The sequence below is a fragment of the Zalophus californianus genome, chromosome 9 (genome assembly GCF_009762305.2).
Source record: "Zalophus californianus isolate mZalCal1 chromosome 9, mZalCal1.pri.v2, whole genome shotgun sequence".
Taxonomy (NCBI): Eukaryota; Metazoa; Chordata; class Mammalia; order Carnivora; family Otariidae; genus Zalophus; species Zalophus californianus.
Genome location: NC_045603.1, coordinates 93,608,704 through 93,631,795, shown reverse-complemented (window position 1 = coordinate 93,631,795; position 23,092 = coordinate 93,608,704). Strand labels below are relative to the sequence as shown.

Genomic DNA, 23,092 nt, shown 5'->3' with positions numbered 1-23,092 from the left:
TTAGGCTGTGCTCTCCGCTCCACACACAAACACAGTAATAACAATAATACTAGTGATGATGATGATGATGCCAATTTTCAGTCATGGCAGCATTTGGGAAGGACTTCAGAAACTCTTAAAAATATCAGCAACTTGGGCTCTTCCATCAGAGATTCTCATTAAATGGGTCTGGGTTGGGACCCACATATCAATATTGTCTAAAAGCTCCTTGACCTTCTGACTGGCACCGGCTGTTGGCACGTTCCATTGCAGCGCAGCCCTTGTGGCATCCGAGCCCACGGTGCCGGGCCCCAGTGAGGATCTGGGCATGCTGGTGGAGGCAGGTGCAAGAGGCAAGGACGATGGCCTTGGGAAAGCAGAATATGCTGCCATCAACTCCATGGTGGATCAGATCAACTCCTGTCTGGACCACCTAGAGGACAAGAACCACCACCTCCATGTCTGCCTTCAGGAGCTGCTTGAGTCCAACTGGTAGACATGCCTTGGGTTCCAGCAGCAGCTTGGGGAGGTCCCTAGAAATGCCAGGCCCTAGGCTCTGGGAGCCACCAACCAGCCCCAACCCTGCCTCCCTGGGTTAGGCTCTGGCCTGGACACGTACCATGGCTTAGATACTTTCTCAAGGGCTGGCCTTACAGGTTCCCTGGTGGGTCTGCCTGCCTGGGCCACCCTCCTGGTACTGCCCTTGGTGTGCCTGGGCCAGGCCCCACTGCCTAGCATCCTCTCCTGGGGTTAGGTGTAGGCCTGCGAACCAGCCACCCTGCTTGCCTGCCCAATTCCAGGGCACTTCCCCACTCTGCTCGGACATTAACAGGTGGACAACAAAACAAACAGTATTTTTTCTTTAATTAAAAAAATAAAAGCTCCTCCAAGAATTCTAACTCACTTAAGGTCTAGAAAGAGTGAAGAGGGATCTGACTTCCTGAAGTATCTGTTTATCCATAGCACTCTTTTACAGTGATGTTAATATATTTAACTCACTAACCAGCTGGCCCTAAATATTATTTAATAAGTAGCTCTTAAAGCTATGGAAGATTATATAAGGAAGCAAAGCACCAAATAAATTATTTCCCACACAAGTCTTCCATATTTCCCTCAAAAGTTTTATAACTTAAGAAATGGGATTTTTAGACTTCACAATTACTGCTTAAATTGTACTAAGTATAAATATCCAAAGATATGTAAGGATGAAAATAGATTTTCAAATTGTTATTACAAATTTCCAAACTTTTAGATTCCAATTCTTTACATATAAAAATATTTACTGGCAACCCTCAATGGAGTTTTAAGTTTGCTTATTCATTGAAGATCTTACACACACGAGAGTCTCATTTTACTTATAGGATATGAACAAGTGAATATAATAAATATCCCTTTAGAGCTCTTATTCTCAGTTTAGAACATGCTGTCAAAATGCTTTAAAAAAAGGCACGTTAAGTTACCTATGATTTTCATAAAAATATATACAATAGTCACTTTGACATTGTATTACTTTGACACTGGGTGACTTGCATCTACCCTTAGCTATGCTAACTAAAGTGTGAAAAAGATCACAAAACTAACATTTTTTAAAATAATTATAATTTTTTTGTTTTGTACTTCAGTAGGTCCAGTCAAGTAGGAGATCAATATTTAAGAAGCCAACATGGGGCGCCTGGGTGGCTCAGTCGGTTAAGCGGCTGCTTTTGGCTCAGGTAGTGATCCTAGGGTCCTGGGATCAAGCCCCGCATTGGGCTCTCTGCTCAGTGGGGAGCCTGCTTCTCCCTCTCTCTCTGCGGCCTCTGCCTACTTGTGCTCTCTCTCTCTCTGTCAAATGAATAAAATCTTAAAAAAAATTAAAATTAAAAAAAGAAGCCTTTAACAAAACTGCATTACTCAAAAAGCAATTAATAATTCTAAGATTTCACCAGGGAAAATTGGTATACTTCCAAGTGTTTAAACACTCATGAAAATAAAAGTCATCACTTATTACTCTCTTTTTCAAATCCACACAGATCAAGTAGAGAAAAGTCTGCAACCTTAATCAGACACCCACGCTAGACAGACACACCCTAAAGCCAACCCACTCTTTGTGGAGGTCGGGAAGACATTAAGACTCTTTGAGAATATTACTGAGTCCATTTCTTTCTGAGACTCCAAAAATCAGGGTGAAATATGATCTAGAAGATCTCCAGTCTTCTGATAATGGTGCTAATTTTAGAGCTACCTAGATACTATCTAGGGCCAAAAGGCAAGAATAAGTTACTTCTAATTTCACCCTGGAGTCAAACAAGTCAAAGAAAAAACTTTAAGGTAACCACAGAAGAAACAAGACAGAAACAGTTATTTAATACTTATTTTTTAAAACATCAGAAACATATATTTTACTTTTTTATTTATATATTTTTTAAAGATTTTATTTATTTGTTTGACAGAAGAGATAGAACAGGAACACAAGCAGGGGTAGTGGGAGAGGGAGAGGCAGGCTTCCTGCCGAGCAGGGAGCCCGATGTGGGGCTTGATCCCAGGACCCTGGGATCATGACCTGAGCCGAGGCAGACGCTTAACTACTGAGCCACCCAGGTGCCCCAGAAACATATATTTTAAATAGGTTCATTTCACAAAGATTTAGTTTGCAAAAGAACACAAAGCAATGGGTAAGATATTAATTTGTTAATAAATTCTATATAAACACCACTTAAAAAGCTGAACAGTATGTTTCAGTAGGCATTCATTAATCTACCAGAGATGGGAAGCATGTAGAAAAGAAGGACAAAATCATCTGAAAGCTACACAATAAACTTTTTCCTTCAGTTGAAATAAATGACAAAAAGAAAATGGGAGCAGACTACAAATTAATTTCTAATCCAACTCTCAAAATTTATCAAATTGGAAATCTAGTATATATTTTTAAAACTCATGGTGGGAGGTTCTTTTAGAGTCTCATTCTACTTCACATCTCCAAAAGTAAAGAATTTAATATGATGTATGGTGCAAGCAAGGAAGCAACCAGTATGAAGAACAAATTGTACTGATACTACTCTATTGCTTAGCTTGTATAGTAGGCATACCATTGTTCATTATGTAATTCTTTTTATCTTTTTTGTAGGTATGAAATGTAAGTTTATGAGTGTTTAAAATATACAAAAAAACTAAACCATATGGGGTGCCTGAGTGGCTCAGTTGGTTAAGGGTCTGCCTTCGGCTCAGGTCATGATCCTGGGGTCCTGGGATCAAGCCCCACATTGGGCTCCCTGCTCAGCAGGGAGTCTCCTTGTCACTCTCCCTCCACACCTCCCCGCTGCTCGTGCTCTCTCTCTCCTTCTCAAATAAATAAATAAGATCTTAAAAAAAAAAAAAGCTGAAACAAAAAAGAAGCAGCAAGCTGAACATACTTAACGCTTCTCAGTATTAGAAACAGTGCAACATATGAAATCGTACAGAAAAGAAATTGTAAATATTGGGGAATGGAGAGGACAAAAAAAACTTATAAAATCTGTTTTTGGCAAAATGACAGACTAGAAGCCCAGAGAAACCTTCCTACTAAAGTGCACCTAAAAAATGACAGATAAAAGTATAAAAATATTTTAAATGCATGTCTGTACCCATAAAAATTAAAGCAAATATTCTGAGCACAGGAAACATAGAAAGGAAAAATTGAGAAAGGAGGAGAGGAGAGATGGTCTCTATAATCTATACAAGGTAGCCCCCTTAGATGAGAGAATACACATAATGCCAGAAACCCCAACTTAAACACTCTCAATGGGTAAGCTAAAAGGAAAACACACACACACACACATACACGGAAACAGTAGAAATACCTGACTATAATAGACATAATTAATGAACATGAAGATAATTCTGGATAATCTCTAGTGCTAAATACACAAAGAAATGGATTCATGAAAGAGAGGTTAGAAGAGTAAGGAAAACAAATGTCTAGTTAAGAGTTCTATAAGAAAAGAAAAATGATGTAAAAGCAATATTTTAGGAGAGTTTTCTAGAACTGATGAAAGACATCAGTCCACAGAATCAAGAAACCAAATACCAATTAGCATAATAAAAATCTAGATAAATTTTTTTAAAACTAGATAAATCACACTAAAACTGTAATCAGAGAGGAATGGTAATAATGGATAGTTTCAACAACAACAAAGAAAGCCATCAGACAACAGAATAATACCATTAACATGGTAAGAAAAAATATCTGTTGACCTGGAATTGTATCCTATACAAAAAAATTTAAAACAAAGGCAAAATAAAGGTAGATTCAGATAAACAAAGCCTGAGAGAGTCTGCCCCCAACAGGACTTCACTAAAGGAAATTCTAAAGATTTAGAAAAATTATCCCAGAGTTCTAACATGCAAGATAGAATGATAAATCTAAATTTTAAAAATAATGTCTTATGGGTTAGAAACAAGGAAGCAGAACCTAAACTCAAGATAATGATAATATATAAGCCAGGAAAGTAATAAACAGAGGTAAAGTATACTAAGAATTTCCTAAGTGTACATATTAAAAATTCCCAGAATTTAAAAAATTTTTCCAAATAAGATATTTTTTTTATTCTCAAAAAGACTGCAAATTTGTAGAAGGGAAAAAACTGACAAAATATAATCAATAAGAAAGACAAGAAAGAAAAGAAATGGGCAGAACAAATAGAAGGAACTCAAAATAAGAAGTCAGATATGAGTACAGCTATATTAGCAATTACAATAAGCACAAGTTGTAAAAGGACTGAAAAAAGCTTCAGTAGAAGACACATTTTTTTTTTTTGAAGATTTTATTTACTTATTTGAGAGAGAGAGAGCAAAAGCAGGGAGGAGGGGCAGAGGGAGAAGAAGAAGCAAACTCTCCCGCTGAGCAGGGACCCGATGCCAGGTTTAATCCCAGGACCGTGGGATCATGACCTGAGCCAAAGGCAGACACTTAACCAACTGAGCCACCCAGGTGCCCCTAGAAGATACATTTTTAATGATGGATTTAAAATCAAACCAAAAATTCCAACTATATGCTACTTAAAAAAGAAACACCTAGAAAATATAAACACACATAATGTAAAAAGATGGAACACTATATATGATGCAAAAATTTACAAGAAAGTGGATATAGCAAGTGATACCTAACAAAAAGGACTCTATGGCAAAATGCAGTAGTAGCAATAAAGTCACTAAATAATGGTATGAGGTACATCAGGAAGAAAATTCCTTATCTACCTGTATTTCAAAACACAGCCTCAATGCACATAAAGCAAAATAGGCATATCTATAAAAAGAAATTGTCAAATTAATTACCAAGTGTAAGATTTTTTAACGCACTTCTCTTAATAAATCAGACTTAAAAATCAGTTAGGAATCAGAAAATTTCAACAGTACAAACAAGTTTGATTTAATGGACACATCTAAAACACTGCATTCAAAAACCACAAAATATACAGTCTTTTCAAGCACACATGGAATATTTTTTTGAAGATTTTTTATTTTTTTCTTAGTAACTCCACACCCAAAGTGGGGTTTGAACTCACAACCCTGACAGCAAGAGCTGCATACTCCACTGACTGAGCGAGCCAGCCATCCGCCCCAAATGGAGTATTTTTTAAATATAACCACACACTGGACCATAATGCAAACCTTAAGTATAGGACTAATACACATGTCGAAGAGTAAATGTAATTAATTAACCTAGAAATAATAACTAGGAAAAAAAATCCATATCTGTCTGTCTGGAAATTAAGATTCACATTTCTAAAAAATAAAACACAATTCAAAGAAATCTATTATATTATTACAGAAGTATTAGATGCAAATAATGAAACTTTGAAGTACAGGTAAAAAGAGTACTAAAGACATTTAAATTATTAAAAGCTAAAAGGATGAAAAGTAAAGAGCTAATCCAAAGAAACTATAAGAAAAATAAAGGGAGAAGAGATCCCCAAAGTATTAAAAAAAAAAAAAAGCACCACAGAGAAAAGCACAGGAAAAACATGAGCTTACAAAACTATATCAAGACAAGTTTTTAGAAACCTGAATAAGATACAACTACTAATAAAATCAAGAGAGTAAATTTATCTTTCCCAGGTGGGAGAAAAAGGGAGGACATAGCCCACATACCTACTGGTAAACTCTCTAAAATTCTCAAAGACCAAAAAATTCTAATCTTAAGACAAAAACTACTGCACTGCACAGGAAAAGGAAACACTCCAAAACAGAATGAACAGTCTTCTCAAGTACATATAGAATATTCACAAGAATATGGGCCATGCAACAAAGAACTGAAATCATATATAGTAAGTTCTCTGGCCACAAGAGAATTAGACTAGCCCCTGTAAGAGGACATTATCTACAAAATCCTAAAACTTTGGAAACTAACCAATATACTTCTATATACATATATGCAGTAAATGATTAACCTTGCCCTAGGAGAGGTCTGGTCTTTGCCCTCAGCCAGTGAGAGGTAATTTCTAAACCCCTGGACTATCTCATTGATAAGAGTCTTTTAGACTCTGTCTGAAGATAGTCTTTTTGTTTATCTGAGGCCATGAGCCACCTCAGATAGTCTAGGCCAACAATGTGATTTATAGTAGGAGCTTTGGGCCACTCAGTATTAAGTCCAATCTCTAGAGGGGCTAGAGACTAAAGTCAGTCAAGCAGGAAGTAATGACCTGGTTGGCATTACTCTGCATGTTGTCACACAGCGCGGGAGAAGTAAACGCTGTCCACACAACTAACTCCACTGGGAGAAGACAACTAGAAGCTCTGCATTTGGAACTCTAGTGGACCCTGTCCTGTGCACCTCTTTCCCTGGCTGATTTTTATTCATATTGAAATAAACCATAACTAGCATATAACAACTTTCAGTGAATTCTGAGAGTCCTAGTAAATTACTGAACCTAAAGTTAGTCCTGTGGACCCCCAATCTGCAACTGGTGTCAAAAGTGAGAGTGGTTTTAGGGAGGGGGACATGAGCAAAATAGGTGAAGGGGATTAAGAATTATAAACTTACAGTTAATAAATAAGTCAGTTACATGGATGAAAAGTATAGCATAAGGAATATAATCCATAATACTGTAATAACTTTGTATGTCAACAGATGGTAACTACACTTATCACAGTAGGCATTTTAATAATGTATGTAATTGTTGAATCACTATGCTAAACACTTCAAACTATTATCATATTTTATGTCAACTACACTACAATTTAAAAACTAAGATCTGTAGGCTAAATTTAAAAGCTTTAGAAAGAACTGTATTTTGGGTGGGGGGAGAGAGTATTCATGGGGCGGGGGAATGGGGGAAGACTCAAAGAGAGATGGAGAGAGAATCTGCAGGCTCCATGCCCAGTGCGGAACTTGATGGGGGGGGCGCCATCTCATGACCTGAGATCCTGACCTGAGCGGAAATCAAGAGTCAGATGCTTAACCCACTGAGCCACCCAGGTACCCCAAGTACTATATTTTTAAATATTATAATTATGGAATATAATTTTTAAAATGTTTCTGTCTAAAAAACCTAGAGTAGTTTATGTTTTACTAGCCATACCCTGACTTATATGCCTAAATTGAGAGAGCCTAAGTTGGTAACTTTACCCAGGGATTAATCAGCCCTCAGAATGGGGGCCATCTGCCCCCACCAAGCTGGGAAACACCACCCTCCACGCATAGAAGCAGCATATGGCAAGGCTCAGACTCCACTGCATTTATACTTGAATCTTCCTTTGGTATCTCTAGAATGATAATTGTAAACAACCTATGAAATGAATATGCTGTATACTATGAATTCTGCAAAGTGGCTCTGAATAATAAAGCTGATTTGACAGTGTTTAAAACACACACACACACACACACACATATGAGATACCACTGCATACATATAAGAATAGCTTAAAGGAAACTAACTGACAATTTCAAGTACTGGTGAGGATGCAAAGTTACTTGAGCTCCCATACACTGCTAGTGGGAATAAAAAATGGTATAGCCACTTTGGCAAAATTTCAGTTTCTTATAAAGTTAATTATAGTTACCACAGAACCCAGCAATCTGACTCCTGGGTATTTACCCAAGAGTAATGAAAGAGAAATAAAAACTTAGGTTCACACAAAAACCTGCATACAAATAGCTATAGCAGCTTTACTTTTAATTGTCCAAACTGGATACAACCCAAATGTTCTTGAACTAATGAATGGATAGACAAACTGTAATACATACTGCTCAGCCACAACAAAACTACTGATACACACAACATAGATAAACCTCAAACGTATTGTGCTGAGTCAAAAAAGCCAATCTCAAAAGGCTATACATACTGTATGATTCCATTCGTATGACATTCCAGAAAACTACAGAACAGAAAACAAGTTAACTTCAAGGAGCTGAGAGTGGGGGCAAGACGGTAAGTACAAAAAAGCATAAGGAAATTTTGGGGGGTGATGGAACAGTTCTGTACCTCAATTGTGGTGCTGATATTGACAAAGAGTCTCTGACTGAACTCTAGCCAGGCTCCACTGAGTCGCTCAGCTAGGCCTCAACTTTGGCCAAAAAAGACTTGAACAAAATACTAACTAACAGTTTCTAACAGCTCAAGGCTGCATCCCTAAGATGACCCTAGTCCCTCGTAAAGTGCCTGCCTGAGAAACTCACTGCTGCCAAAAGAATTTACTGTTTGTTCCAGCCAACACCTGAACACAGGGCCCCTGTCTGCCCATCTCTGTGGGAGGAGAGGAGCCTCTGATAAGTGCCAGTTAGCCAACCCAGATGGTTTCACATAGACCAATTTCCCCTTCCAGCTTTTTGTAATTTATCACTCCCCTGACTCTACTGAACCCCTGCTCACCCCCTCCCTACTCCCTCATTCTCCCTTTAAAATACTGAGTTACCCATGTACAAATCAAAGTAGAGTTCCATTTATGCCGTACTCTTTTCCATGTTGCAATAATATATTACTGATTAAAATCTGTTCTTACTGTTTTAACTAGGGTCCAGCTTTTTCATCTTTGGCGATACACAATTGTATGCATTTGTCAAAATTCATATTATCATACTCTGAAAAGGGTGAATTTTACCATATGTAAAATTATACCCCAATTAAACTAAGGAAAAAAAAACCCACAGCAACCAACTTCTGAACCATCAGCGATAATTCACCTCATTAATATGTAAAAGAAAAATCATATGGTCATCTGAAATGCAGAAAAGTCACAACAAACATCAATTCTAGAATTTTTGCTTATATCAACAACTAAATGCATACACCCTTTCTCTAAAGCAAAAATAGGCAAACTATGGTCAGGGGGTCAAATCCAACCCATGCCTTGCTTTTTGTATGACCCTAGCTAAAAAGGGTTTTTATATTTTTAAAGGTTGTAAAAAAAAAAAAAAAAAGAAAGAAAAAGAAAGAAAGAAAGAAAGAAAGAAAGAAAGAAAGAAAGAGAAAGAAAGAAAGAAAGAAAGAAAGAAAGAAAGAAAGAAAGAAAGAAAGAAAGAAAGAAAGAAAGAAAGAAAAAAGAAAAAAGAACATCCAACAGAGACCATATGTGGCCCACAAAGACTAAAACATTTATAATCTGGACCTTTCTAGAAAACTTCTGCACACCCTTTGCTACTCAAAATGTGGACCAGGTACCAACAGCCTCAGCAAATCTCAAGTTCTACCCTGAACTAAATCAGAATCTTTAGTGTTCTCTCTCATTCTCTCTCTCAAATAAATAAATAAAATATTTAAAAAAAAAAAATCTTTATTGTAACCGGAGAACAAAACCAAAGTATTGGTTACCTTTCCATATAAATATGTCTTTGTAACATCAGAGAACACCCAGTAAACACATAATAATAGAAGTAATATACACAACTCTAGGAAACACTAAGCAGTATTTCTAGGATAAATCTACATCAATTCAGAAAAAACATCAATTAAATCTCAATGATATTGTGACTGCATTTTCTGAACCCAAAATTATAGCTGACACAGTCCAACACCAAGATAAAGTATTTTAAATCATTCTCCCAGAAAATGTGGTAGGCATTCATGCCATTAGCTAAGCATAATACAACTTACAAAGATGCTCCAAGGTTTTTAAGAAGTTATTTCCCTAATTATTTTATTCAAGCCCTTCATTTCATCAAAAGAAAAAAAGAGGACCTGTATTTTCCCAAGCCCTTATATGGCACGCTATAGTCATTTATCTCAGCCTCCCACAAGGACTTGAAAACGGCCATTCTACAAATCCTGCCACAAACTGTTTAATTTAAAATTAGGTACAAGCATTACCTACACCAAAACTGTTTCTGTGTTTCCTCTTGGGAATGAAAGAGAAGCAAGCAGCATACCACATAAATTTAACAGTAATTTAAAGAAAGTTACAAATACTGCAAAATATAATCATTATTCTATGATCAAGGGTTATGTATTTGTTTGTATCAATACAAATCTCCCTCATCAGAAATCATTCAACAATATGGTAATACACATGTTTGGACTTAGGACTCTCCCACATTCTGTGAGACGTGACAAATCCTAGAATACTTTTTAAACCAAATGCTGAAAATATTAACTACAACATACTTCTCTACTAGTCCTACCTTAATTATAAAAAAACTGTACATTAGCTCCAGGGCTGAAATTTTTACTTTTGATTGCTTTGAAGTTAATGAACTAAACTCATTTAAAATGTACACTGTATATTAAGTTAAATATGAGCTCATACTGATGTCTTCAGTTCATTCTAGCCTCCTCTCATTGTTTATCTGTAACTTCCCACTCCAACAGTAAGAAACCAGGTTCCCACCACATACCATCTATTTTATTTGTTTCATTCTAGTATGCAATCAGAATTGTTCATTGTACCTCTGTGGGAAGCAACACTGACAACTAGAGCACACTGCTTATGTGCAGTTCCTTTTGCCTTTAGTCTTGCAGGTTCCATGCATTTCCAAAGTTAATTAGGTCAGCACTTTTCCTCCCCAACTCTATCCAGTGAGATTCTTTCATAACTTCTAAGAGAATTAGATTCTTCTGTCTCAATCTGCAATATATCCTGGGATCCCCCAAACTCCTAAATGATTTTTCTAAACTTTGCATACATTAAGGTTCACTTTCTGAGGTAAAGATCTAGGGGTCTTTTTTTTTTTTTTCTTTTTTAATATGGAACGCTTCATGAATTTGTATGTCATCCTTGTGCAGGGGCCATGCTAATCTTCTCTGTATTGTTCCAATTTTAGTATATGTGCTGCCAAAGCGAGCACAAGATCTAGGGGTCTTGACAAATGTACAGTGTGCTTTTTTATGACGCTTCTCATCTTCTATAAATATAAAACATCTTACAAACGATTTTACCACTCATACTTCAGGCAAACACACACATTTCCAAAGCCATCTTCAATTCTACTAAACAGGATACAGATTTACATGTTTGTAGTCTTATCTCCATGCACATACTACTTTTTTCACAATCTCTGAGGAGACTCATTTGAGAAAACTTTGCTTCCAGATTACTAACAGTTGTCTGCTCCTGATTAGGCTTCGAATAAAACAATGTTACAGTTACATAAGAAAACAGATTTCATCTTATTTTACAACCAAGTTTTTTTTTTTAAAGATTTTATTTATTTGACAGAGAGACACAGCGAGAGAGGGAACACAAGCAGAGGGAGTGGGAGAGGGAGAAGCAGGCTTCCTGCGGAGCCAGGAGCCCAAAACCGGGCTTGATCCCAAGGACCCTGGGATCATGACCTGAGCTGAAGGCAGACATTTAACAACTGAGCCACCCAGGCGCCCCTACAACCAAGTTTTGAGAGTTTCACTTACACTTCTATCATTAATAAAGAAACGAAAGCTTATAGACAGTTACGAATTCATTTTACTGATTTCACTTCCACTTTGGTCTTCCTATATATAAACTGAGATGATGTAGATTCACTTACTCAGCTCAGTCTCACTATAAAGATTTTTAAACAAGGCCAGTCTAGTCCAAACAGTATCTGCTTACTGTAGATAAACTATTTTAATAAATAACAGTATTATTAGATCCAATACCAATGGTTCAAGGAATTTGACTGAGGGTATAAATAAGAGTATATAGGTTCTATTCCTGAAAGCCTGCCCCAATCCAGATAAAAACCTCTGAATATTCCCAGAACTCATCTATCAAAATTAAAATTCCAGACTATACTATGTAAGATCCTTCTAGTTAATAGATATCATATTAGTCTTTTCCCATACTTCATATATTCAGATTTTCAATGCAAAAAGTAACAGTCCAGCATGCAAGCAGTTGAGAAGCCATCACTCCATTCTAACAAGCAAAAACCTGAACAAACTGAAAAGTCAACAATTCTAAGATCCATCAGAGAAGTAGGGTTACAAAGCAAATTGCTGCCCTCAAAACTGGAGACTATATTTGACTTGCAAGAGGCTTAGTGTGGACACATCTGAAAGTTAAAAATTCCAGAGGGAACCAGTCATGAGGGGGCCCTCACACTTTTGTAAGTTTTACCTCCAAGAACTCTACCAGGTCCTCACAATGAAGATCAATGAAAAATCACCTCATGCTTCCAGCAGCGGGAAGAATAAGCTAGCCATTTTTAAATACATCAGCACATTTTATTCTTCTTAACAAGGCCTGTCCTCAAGAAAAACAATTTTACCAGAGCCTAACCAGTTGGGATTTTATCAGGGCCTAAGTGATCTAAGGGAAGGGAATTCCCCAACTCCAGCATCCTGCAGCCATCCTGCCCCACCAAGGGGGGTAAAACAAACTGAGAAGCATTTGTGAAGCTCACAACTCAGGAGCACAGGCTCACTAAAAGACTGAGACCTACTCACAGAATTATAGAATGCTTTTCCTCTTCCAACACCTCAACACATTGCTAAAGGCCTATTGACTACAATTCCTTTTACCAAGTATATCATGGCCAGCTTTCAACAAAAAATTATAAGGCATAACTAAAGGGAAAAAAATCTTGAAGAGACAGGGCAAGCATCAGAAACAGACTCAGATATGGTAGGGATGTTGGAATTATCAGAGTATGAATTTTAAACAACCATGATTAATATGCTAAGGACTCTAATGGAAAAGACAGGCAACGTATAAGAACAGATGAATAATATGACCATTGAGCTGGAAATTCTAAGCACCAAAAAAATGCTGGGGATCTAAAACACTGTAACAGAAACGAATGCCCTTTTATTTTTTTAAAGAGAAAAGTTTTACTTATTTATTTGTCAGAGAGAGAGAGAGGGTACAAGCAGGGGGAGCGGCAGGCAGAGGGAGAAGGGTAGAGGGAGAAGCAGGCTCCCCGCTGAGCAAGGAGGCCAAAGCGGGACTTGATCCCAGGACCCTGGGGTCATGACCTGAGCCAAAGGCAAATGCTTAACCGACTGAGCTACCCAGGTTTCCCAAATGAAGACCTTTAATGGACTCATTAGTAGGTGGGACACAGCTGAGGAAAGAATCTCTGCCCTTACAGATATATCCATAGAAACAGCCAAGGAGAAAAAAAGAAAGGGGGGGTACGGGGTGGGAAACAGAACAGAATATCCAAGAACTGTGGAATAACTACAAAAGATATAACATATGCATGATGAGAATACCAGAAGGAAAAGAAAAAAAGGAATATTCGAAGCAGTGATAACTTAGAATTTCTCCAAATGTCAGATACCAATCCACATATCCAAGAAGTTCACAAACAGCAAAGCAGCATAAATACAAAAAACCTAGGCATATCATATTCAAACTCTAGAAAATCAAAGATACAGAAAAAATCTTGGGGGAAAAAAAAACACCTCATATAGAGGTGCAAGGATAAGAATGACATCTGACTTCTCCTCAGAAACCATGTAAGCAAGGAGATTGGAGTAAAAAGATTGAGAGAGGTGAAAGAGGGAAAACCTACCAAGCTAGAATTCTGTACCCTGCAAAATTATTCTTCAAAAAGTGAAAAAAGATGTTCTCAAACAAAAATTGAGGGAATTTATTGCCTATAGACTTGTCTTGCAAGAAGTTCTGCAGAGAGAAGGAAAAATGATATAAGTAAGAAACTTAGGTCTACGTTAAAGAAAGGAAAAGCATTAGAGAAGGAATAAAGTGATTATGAAATAAAAACTTTTATTACAGAAGGGAGGAATTAGAAATATTTTGTTCCATTCAATTTTGCTGTGAACCAAAAACTGCTCTCAAAAAAAGTTTATTAAAAGAAAAAAAAAAAAAAGACAAAGACCGGTCTGTTTCAGTTTGCTGTTCTATAAAGCTTGGTGCTCATTTGTACTGGTCAGTAAGATTGGTACCAAATCCTCAATTGGTACATTTTCCCAAAGGCAGCTAAATTACGTATCCATAATTTATTTATCCATAATTTATTATGTATCCATAATAAATAAATGTTATTCCTAAAATTTAACAAGTGTCTCCAGTAATGCAATGACCTGACAGCAGAATGAGACTCTGTGCTTGGGTCTTCTCCACAGCAGTCACACAATATTTTTCCCTAGGCTTCAGGCTCAGAATCTGCCTTATCAGACTTTGTCCTTCTCCAAGGAGTGCAGTAAAATAGCAATTTTACTCCTAGAGAGTCAGGAGAGAAGCATTCATGGCACTCAAGGATGCATCAATGAAGCTGATCCAAAAGGAGTGGAAGCTACTGAGCCCTGCTGAGAGGACCCTATACAGGGATGTGATGTTGGAGAACTACAGCAGCTAATCTCAAGGATAGTACCATTTTGCAAACCCAAACTCATCATTCAGCATGAGGGGAGGAGAACAACCCTAGACAGAGAAAAGAAAGCATCTAATGGGATTTGTCCTCCAAAATTAGACAAAGTATCTTCTGTGTCCAATGTAGATAAAGAAGATTTACTCTGTAACTTGGGTTATGATTATCTGAGGACTTTATTTGGGCCACGTGAGGAGAAAAAGTTGAGTCACAGTATTTTAACTTTATCAAATGAATACCAATTTATATCCCTTAGTATAAGTGTAGTGCAAGACAAGACTAGCATGTTCTGCCCTCAAATATGCATAATCCAGACATGGTACAAAGACAAAATACCCCTACAAATGTAACAGACATCTAGGTACTAAAAGAAAGTAAAGGTCCATTCTATATGTCAGAAAGATTATCTGAACTAAAAAAATTACAAGTTTATAAAAGAGTTTTAAAAATTCCCCAGTAAATGGGACACCGGGGTGGCTCAAGCAGTTGGGCGTCCGACTCTTGATTTCAGCTCAGGTCATGATCTCCCAGTTGTGGGATTTAGCCCTGTGTTGGGCTCTGCACTGAGCAGGAAGTCTACTTCAGACTCTCTCCCTCTCTCTCTGCCCCTCCCCCTGCTTGCGTGCATATAATAAAATAAATATATAAAATAAATAAATCTTAAAAAAAATAAATAAATAATAAATAAATCTTAAAAAAAATTCCCAATAAACTTTAACTTTCCAATTTTTTCACATCAATTTATTATATACAGATAATTTGAAAACAAAATTGGATCCTTTAGGGATTTTTGTCATTTTTCAAAATAATTTTGACTTCGAAATTTCCAGAAACAGCTAGAGCTGCCAATACAAAGCATCATGGGGAGCAATGAATGTCAAATATGTCATCAAGAGTTATAGCTGCATCGGAAAGGGAAGGGAAAGCCATTTCCAGCACTAAAATATATAACATATACAAAGTCTGGCTGTAATCGTTAGGCTGCATAAGAGATTGTGAGAAATCAAGCGGGTTACGACAAAGGGCACCTGCTAAAAGCCTGAGTGACACACTAAAGTATCAGACTTAATAAAGAGCAATATTTAGGTGTTGATATTCTTAATACAGGATTAATCTTTAAAGGGAATTGGGCACCAGCCAATAAGAGAAAGTTGTAAACTTCTTATTTAAAGATCCACTAGTAGAATAAAACATCAGACTATAGCAGAGTAGAGATTTCAGGACGCAAGGGAAAAAAGAAGATTCCTGAGGAAAAAAACATCCTCCATATTCTGTTAGGATATGACATAAACATTTTGTTATTAGAATAAGGAATATTTGACACTGAGGCTTCAAATCTCCCCCTTAAATCAGAGACTTAAAAATTAAGACTACGAGGTTGAGGCACCTGGGTGGCTCGGCTGAGCATCCAACTCTTGGTTTCAGCTGAGGTCATTGGTCTAATGTCATGGGATCAAGCCCAGCGTAGGGATCCAGCCCAGTGTAGGGCTCTGCTTGGAGATTCTCTCCCTCTGCAACCCCTCACTCACACGTATGCTCTCTCTAATAAATAAGTAAATCTTAAAAAAGAAAAAATTAGACTACGAGGTAAACTCCTTGACTACATCACTATATCTTTCCAAAAATAAAAAATAATTAGGGTACACAGATTAAGGAGTAGGTTTGTTTTGGCTTACTTGTTTTGTTTGGGCACTTAACCTGGCTTAGAAACCTATGATAACCTAAAAGTACTTAACAGTAAAGTTGCTAAATTCAACTAGCCGTGTCATACATTCTGCAAAGGCTTTTTATCAGCATTATTTTTAAAAGCCAATTTCAGTATCCTTTAGGAAACAAAAGAGTGTTTGATAAATATGTCCTGTGGCTTCTCAAAAGCCAGGCTATACAGGCTCATATAGAAGAAATCTCTCTTCAGCAACAATTATTACTAACTCTCCAATTATGTGGTCTATTTGGCCCCTAATTTATTTTGGCTTCAATGGGTTCTATTTTGGCTTTGACTTAAGAGAAGATAAACATTCTTACTTGATACTGAAGAATTAGATATATATGGTTACAGCGCCAGTTTGCGATAGTATTCACATCTGCTATTCATCAAAAATCATGAACCAGTACCAGGTTGTTATATGCTGTTCACTAGTTTCCATACAAATGTAATTTTATTGTTGTATCTGGCCTGATATCCACTGCAATACTTTCTGGAAAATAAATTTTAAATGAAGTGAAGGGTAGAAGACAGAGGCTTTATTTTAATTAGGAAGTAATTATAGTAGGTAAAGAAAATATTAAGTTTTCAAAACATCAAACTGTCTTATGACAGAAAATAAAAATACCTCAACCAACAGACTACATTCCAGCCATTTTATACAAATTTATTTTATACAAATTTATTACATTCTAAAGCATATGTCTACAATTAGGCAAGGGTAAAATAAATTTTGCAAAATATTCACAAACCCCTCATCTAGTGTGTTACTCAATCTGAATCCAGTTTCCCCTAACAAAAATATTCAGAAATGTTCAGTTTCAATAAACCTAAACTGAAGGGATAAATTTTCACCCTTTACAAGATGTAATTACACACAATGGTGGCTAATTAAGAAAACATTTAGAATTGAGTCATAAAAATGAAGTGAACCAGATCTATAAATCACTTCATGATCCTTGAAGTTACTTATACAATCCTACCTATAATTAGAAGTCATTAATACACGTATTAGAAAGTATGAATAATGTTCAACTATCATGTACATACATCCACAGTAAGAAAAGGCAATATTTAAAAACATAAAGTTAGAATTTCTATTTCTGATAATTTAGTAACAAAATAACCAGAAATCCCTCCTTTCACAAAACCTCTAGAACCACTGGTTAGTCTTTTTATTTGATTTATATACATTGCTATAGTCTGAATGTTTGTGTTCCCTCAAAATTCACAGGTTGAAATTCTAACGCTCTAAAGTGACAGTATTAGCATGTGGGGTCTTTGGGAGGTGCTTAGTCATAAGGACAGAGCTACAAAGCAAACCCTAAGCTGTTCCACCACGTGAGGACACAGCAAGAAGGCACCAGCTATGAACCAGGAAAGCGGCCCTTACCAGAAGGGGACCATGCTGGCATCCTAATCTCGGACTGCCCAGACTCCAGAACTGTGAGCAATAAATTTCTGTCATTATAAGCCACTCAGTTATGAGCTACTGGGTAGTATTTTGTTAAACAGCCCAAAAAGATTAAGACATACATATATACCAAATAAAAATATATCAACACTCTTAAATGTACAGCTAAAATATCAGAAAGTAGGAAAATCTCCAGAGAACGAAAAATGAACAGGGAGGTAAAAAGCAGTGCATGTTTGATGCTACAACAATCCTGTAGGATTTTCTCATCTCAGAAACTGAGGGACTTCTGTTTCGACAGCAAAACAGGGAAGAAGATAAAGCCTTGACACATAAGAACACTGTATTAGAAGTAAGATTCTTGTGCAAAGCACAGACCCTTGGGGAGCAATGAAGTAGAAAAATTTGCCACTGGCAAAGAAAGGCAAAGAAGCTTTTCAGTCTTGGCCTAGGCTCTGAAAAGGTGGGAAAAAATCCCCAAAAATTCTGTAACCACAACACTGCCCTCACATAGGTTTAGAGTTTGAATTAATTCTCTGTACATGGTACAGGAACTTCTAACTCCAAAAATTAAATATAAAAAGTAATCTCTGCTTGAACGAGATGATAATATAGATGTACACATTTGTCAAAACTGCACGATTAAGGTCTGTGCATTTTACTGTATAGAAATTATACTTTAATTTAAAAATAAAAAAATAAAGTTGTTCCTGGAAACACCTCTAGGGTGCTTGGGCAGAAGCAAACTAAAACCTCTCTGGAGGAATATACACCCCCAAGAGGCCACTCAGGATTCTCAGACAACCCCTCTGAAGATCAGCTCATAATCGAAAACTATACGACATCTAAGGAAACAGTTCACCTTAAGCAAGAATCAGCAAATATAACAAAGAACAGAAGTGATTTTCTAAGAATTTCAGACAACTGAACAATCTGATAGAAATTATAAATATTTAAAATGATTAAAATGCATAAAAGATGGAATAAAAATACATGAGATAAAACAGTAACAAATATCTCTAATGAAATAATACAAGAAAATGATCCTCAGTGAGTGGTAAAACAATTAAGTGATAAGGAACTGGATATTGGTATGGTACAGAAGGATCATCCCACAAATTATTTACAGGATACAAGAGGAAAAACTCAACTTTATAATAAAGATATTAACTTTCACCATCTGAACCTACCGAACAATCTCAGTATCACTACAAGTAGGACAATACATTATATAGTTTCTGATGTGATGAATACAAAGTACTCAGTACTGTATTGCCTATGAAGCATTCGTGCAAAATACTGAATTTGTCACTTAAGTCTTCTATTCTAAATCTCATTTTATAAGAAATATAAAGGACAAAAATAAGTCAAACATCACAAGAATCTCTTAAAAATCCAAAATCTAAAACATTCTAATGGACAACTATAGAATCTTTCCCATAAGTCAACAGGATGAGAGGGAAAAAATGGTAGGGGGAGGGGTAGCAAGGGGATGCTGTTCTAGAGAAACTTAAGAGGTATAACCAAATACAACTTGTGAACCTTGTTTTGGATTCTGATTCAAACATACCAACCATAAAAGACATTTCTGAGACTATTTTGCATACCTGAATATAGACTGAATAATTTATAATATTAAAGAATTGTTCATTTTGGGGTGTGTGGAAGATAATGGTACTATGGTTATGAAAGAAAATGTTTTTCTCAGGGCTCCTGGGTGACTCAGTCGTTAAGCGTCTGCCTTCAGCTCAGGTCATGGTCCCAGGGTCCTGGGATGGAGCCCCGCATCGGGCTCCCTGCTCGGCGGGAAGCCTGCTTCTCCCTCTCCCACTCCCCCTGCTTGTGTTCCCTCTCTCGCTGTGTCTCTCTCTGTCAAATAAATAAAATCTTAAAAAGTTTTTCTCTTTTAGAAATGTAAAATGAAGCATTCACAAATGAGAGATGACTGTGGGTTTGCTTTAAAATACCTGAGCTAACAAAACAGCCTAAATGTCTAAACATAAGAGAGTGGCTGAATAAACTATGGTACATTCATACAACAGAATACTACTATCATTGCAAAAAAGAATGAGAAAGAGATCTATGGAATGATATTCAGGATGTACTGCTAAGTAAAAAAAAAAGAAAATGCAAAAGAGTACTTTAGTATGTTACCCTTTCATGTAAGAAAAAAGAGAATACAAGAAAACACTCATGTATTAGTTCATTTGCGCTATTTTCAAGAGGGAGGCGCCTGGGAGGCTCAGTCGTTAAGGCTGAGGTCATGATCCCAGGGTCCTGGGATTGAGCCCCACATCGGACTCCCTGCTCTCCCCGCTCAGCAGGAAGCCTGCTTCTCCCTCTCCCACTCCCCCTGCTTGTGTTCCCTCTCTCGCTGTGTCTCTCTCTGTCAAATAAATAAATCTTAAAAAAAAAAAAAAAGGTTTTCAAGAGGATAAAACCAAAAATTAATGAAAGTAAGGTATCTATAAATAAGAGGAAACAGATAAGAAAGAAAGGGAGAATAGGACCAGGGTAGAAGGGATGGGGAAGAAGGACACTACACAGAATATAACTTATGTCATCTCTAACTCTTAAAAACGTGGCAATTGTTTCACATAACTCCAATATAAACCAATACTTAAAATCAGCTAGGATATTGGGGGAGATATTCAAAATGAATACAAACTATGACAAATGTATTATAAATGAATAATATAGCCACGCAACAGATAAGAAATTACCTAAATAAATTTGGAAAACAGTGTTTCGACTCTGCAGATAGTAGTTTCATAGTATTGTATTCTAGACAGTAAATATGTTGCTCATAAGAGTATAGGTTGCACACAATATATGACAATATATTGTATATTTGATAAATATTTGATATTTATATTGATAAACCAGGTTTCTCACTATCAAAGAATTGACCAAAAAAGAAAAGGGACAAGACTATAATGTAATATTTTGGTGGTGGATTGGAACTGGATTATGATGGAGATACCCACATGAACTCATGTTTTTTTAATATATAGATAAGGATGAAAACACACAGCACTACGTGTATGTGTACACATCCATGTATTTCTTAACTATGTCTAGGGCTTAAAAGTAATGAAAACCGGGGCTCCTGAGTGGCTCAGTCGTTAAGCGTCTGCCTTCGGCTCAGGTCATGATCCCAGGGTCCTGGGATCGAGCCCTGCATTGGGCTCCCTGCTCGGCGGGAAGCCTGCTTCTCCCTCTCCCACTGCCTCTGCTTGTGTTCCCTCGTTCGCTGTGTCTCTCTCTGTCAAATAAATGAATAAAATCTTAAAAAAAAAAAAAAGGTAATGAAAACCTAGTAGCAAAGACCCCCACACCTAGCTTCCAAATCTTAGTTTCTAAATACCAATAAAAGGAGACAGAGCTCCTTGGAGGAATGGTTGATTCCAAGCATGAAGCAGAAAAAGGACGAGTCTGAAACATCTGCTGTCAGACCATAAAAAAAGTCCTTAAAAAATGATGAGGGCCTATCAAAAGGACCAGGAACAAACTTGAAGGAGTTCCCAATGGCCAAATCTGTGACAGCTTGAGCAAGAAATGATGACAATAATGGTCTATAATCTATAGAATAAAAGAAATGCCCATGAGTCTATACTAATATAAATAACAATATATAAATAAGTGCAAAGGACAAGACAGCTCTTCATTAAAGTAGAATTTAACTAAAAATACATGTGGGAGGAGCAATGGAACTAGAAAAATCACCATGTGGCAAACACCATAGCAATAACTGTTGCAGGCAAACACCATCAAAGAATGCTTAAATTAGTGGATAAAAGTATAATGAGAAACAAGATAATGGCATAACTTCCAATATTTATTACAAGGAAAAAATAGTAAACACAGTTTAAAAAAAAACTCTGGCAAACACTGTAAGTAAGTAATCAAATGTAACATCACCAGTATCCACATCATGTACACCCTGTTGATAATGATGTTCTGAGAAAAGCACATATCACTCCTGTGGTATTCTTGCCAAAAAAGTATAACCTTAATCAAATCATAAGAAAACATCAGACAAACCCAAAGTGGGAGACATTCTACAAAATGACTGACCAGTAATCTTCAAAAGGTCAAGGTTACATAGGCAAAAACTGCTAAAATGTCCCAGACAGGAAAGACGACAGAGATAACAACTAAATGCAATATGGGATCCTAGACCAGAAAAAGGACACTAGTAGGAAAATTGGAGAAATTTGAATATGATATACAGATAGTTAATAACTATATTGACATTGATTTCTTGGTCTAGATAACTGTTCTATGGTTAAATAAAATGTTAATATTAACAGATGCTGGGTGAAAATTATACTATGTATAGTATATTTCAGAACTATGTACTTTTATATTATTATCTATTTTATATCTATATTATCTATCTTATTATCTATATTATCTTATATATATAATATATATGTACTATATTATAATCTATTTTATGTCTATTATCTATCTTATTATCTTACATTATCTTATATTAATTAATTATATAAATATACATTATATAATATATATTATATTAAAGAACTATGTACTATTTTTCTAACTTTTTTGTAAGTCTAAAATTGATACATTATTTTCTCTACTTTCACGTAAGCTGACATTTTCTCATCATAAGTCTTTTAAATGAGGGGCACAAAAAACTTCTAGAAGAGCAAAATATAGTCACTGATATTAAGAATTCAATGGATTCATTAAACTGCAAAATTAAGCACACCTGAGGAAAGAATTAGTTATCTGGAAGACAAGTGAAAAAATAAACCACATACTAGCCAAAAGAGATAGATGATATGAAAGCAAGATTAAGAGGCATGGAGCACAAAATTAGACAGTCCATCGTACATCAAACAGGAGTTCCAAGGGAATATAAGGTTGATGAAGGAAAAGTAAGAAATAATGCATAATCTGTTTCTAGAACTACTGGATAACAATAATGATTAGATTCTACAAACACGAATTCTAAGCAGGATAAATAAAAATAGAGCCACATCTAGACACAGGGTAGGAAAAGCTGCAAAATATCAAAACCAGAAAACAACAACAGATAAAGTATTTACAAAGCGACAATAATTAGGAAATACCAGACTTCTCACGGCAACAAGAAAATCATAATACCCTCCAACAACAGTGAAAATAACTATCACCCAGATTCTATCATCAACTAATTATCATCCAAGAATGAGGGTAAATTAAATACATTTTCAGATGAAGACCAAGAGTTTACTATTAAGCAACTTTTGCTGAAGGAAATATTCAAGAACATACTTAAAGC

General features: G+C 36.3%; 1 protein-coding gene and 1 non-coding gene across 3 annotated transcripts in view; both read right to left on the bottom strand.

The window, feature by feature from the left end:
• LRP6 (LDL receptor related protein 6) overlaps positions 1-23,092 on the bottom strand; it is a 173,647-nt gene that overhangs the window by 120,559 nt on the left and 29,996 nt on the right. The window lies entirely within an intron of this gene.
• Positions 11,109-11,215, bottom strand: LOC113923195. Its single transcript, XR_003520204.1, has one exon. It is a non-coding gene; the product is annotated as a U6 spliceosomal RNA (small nuclear RNA).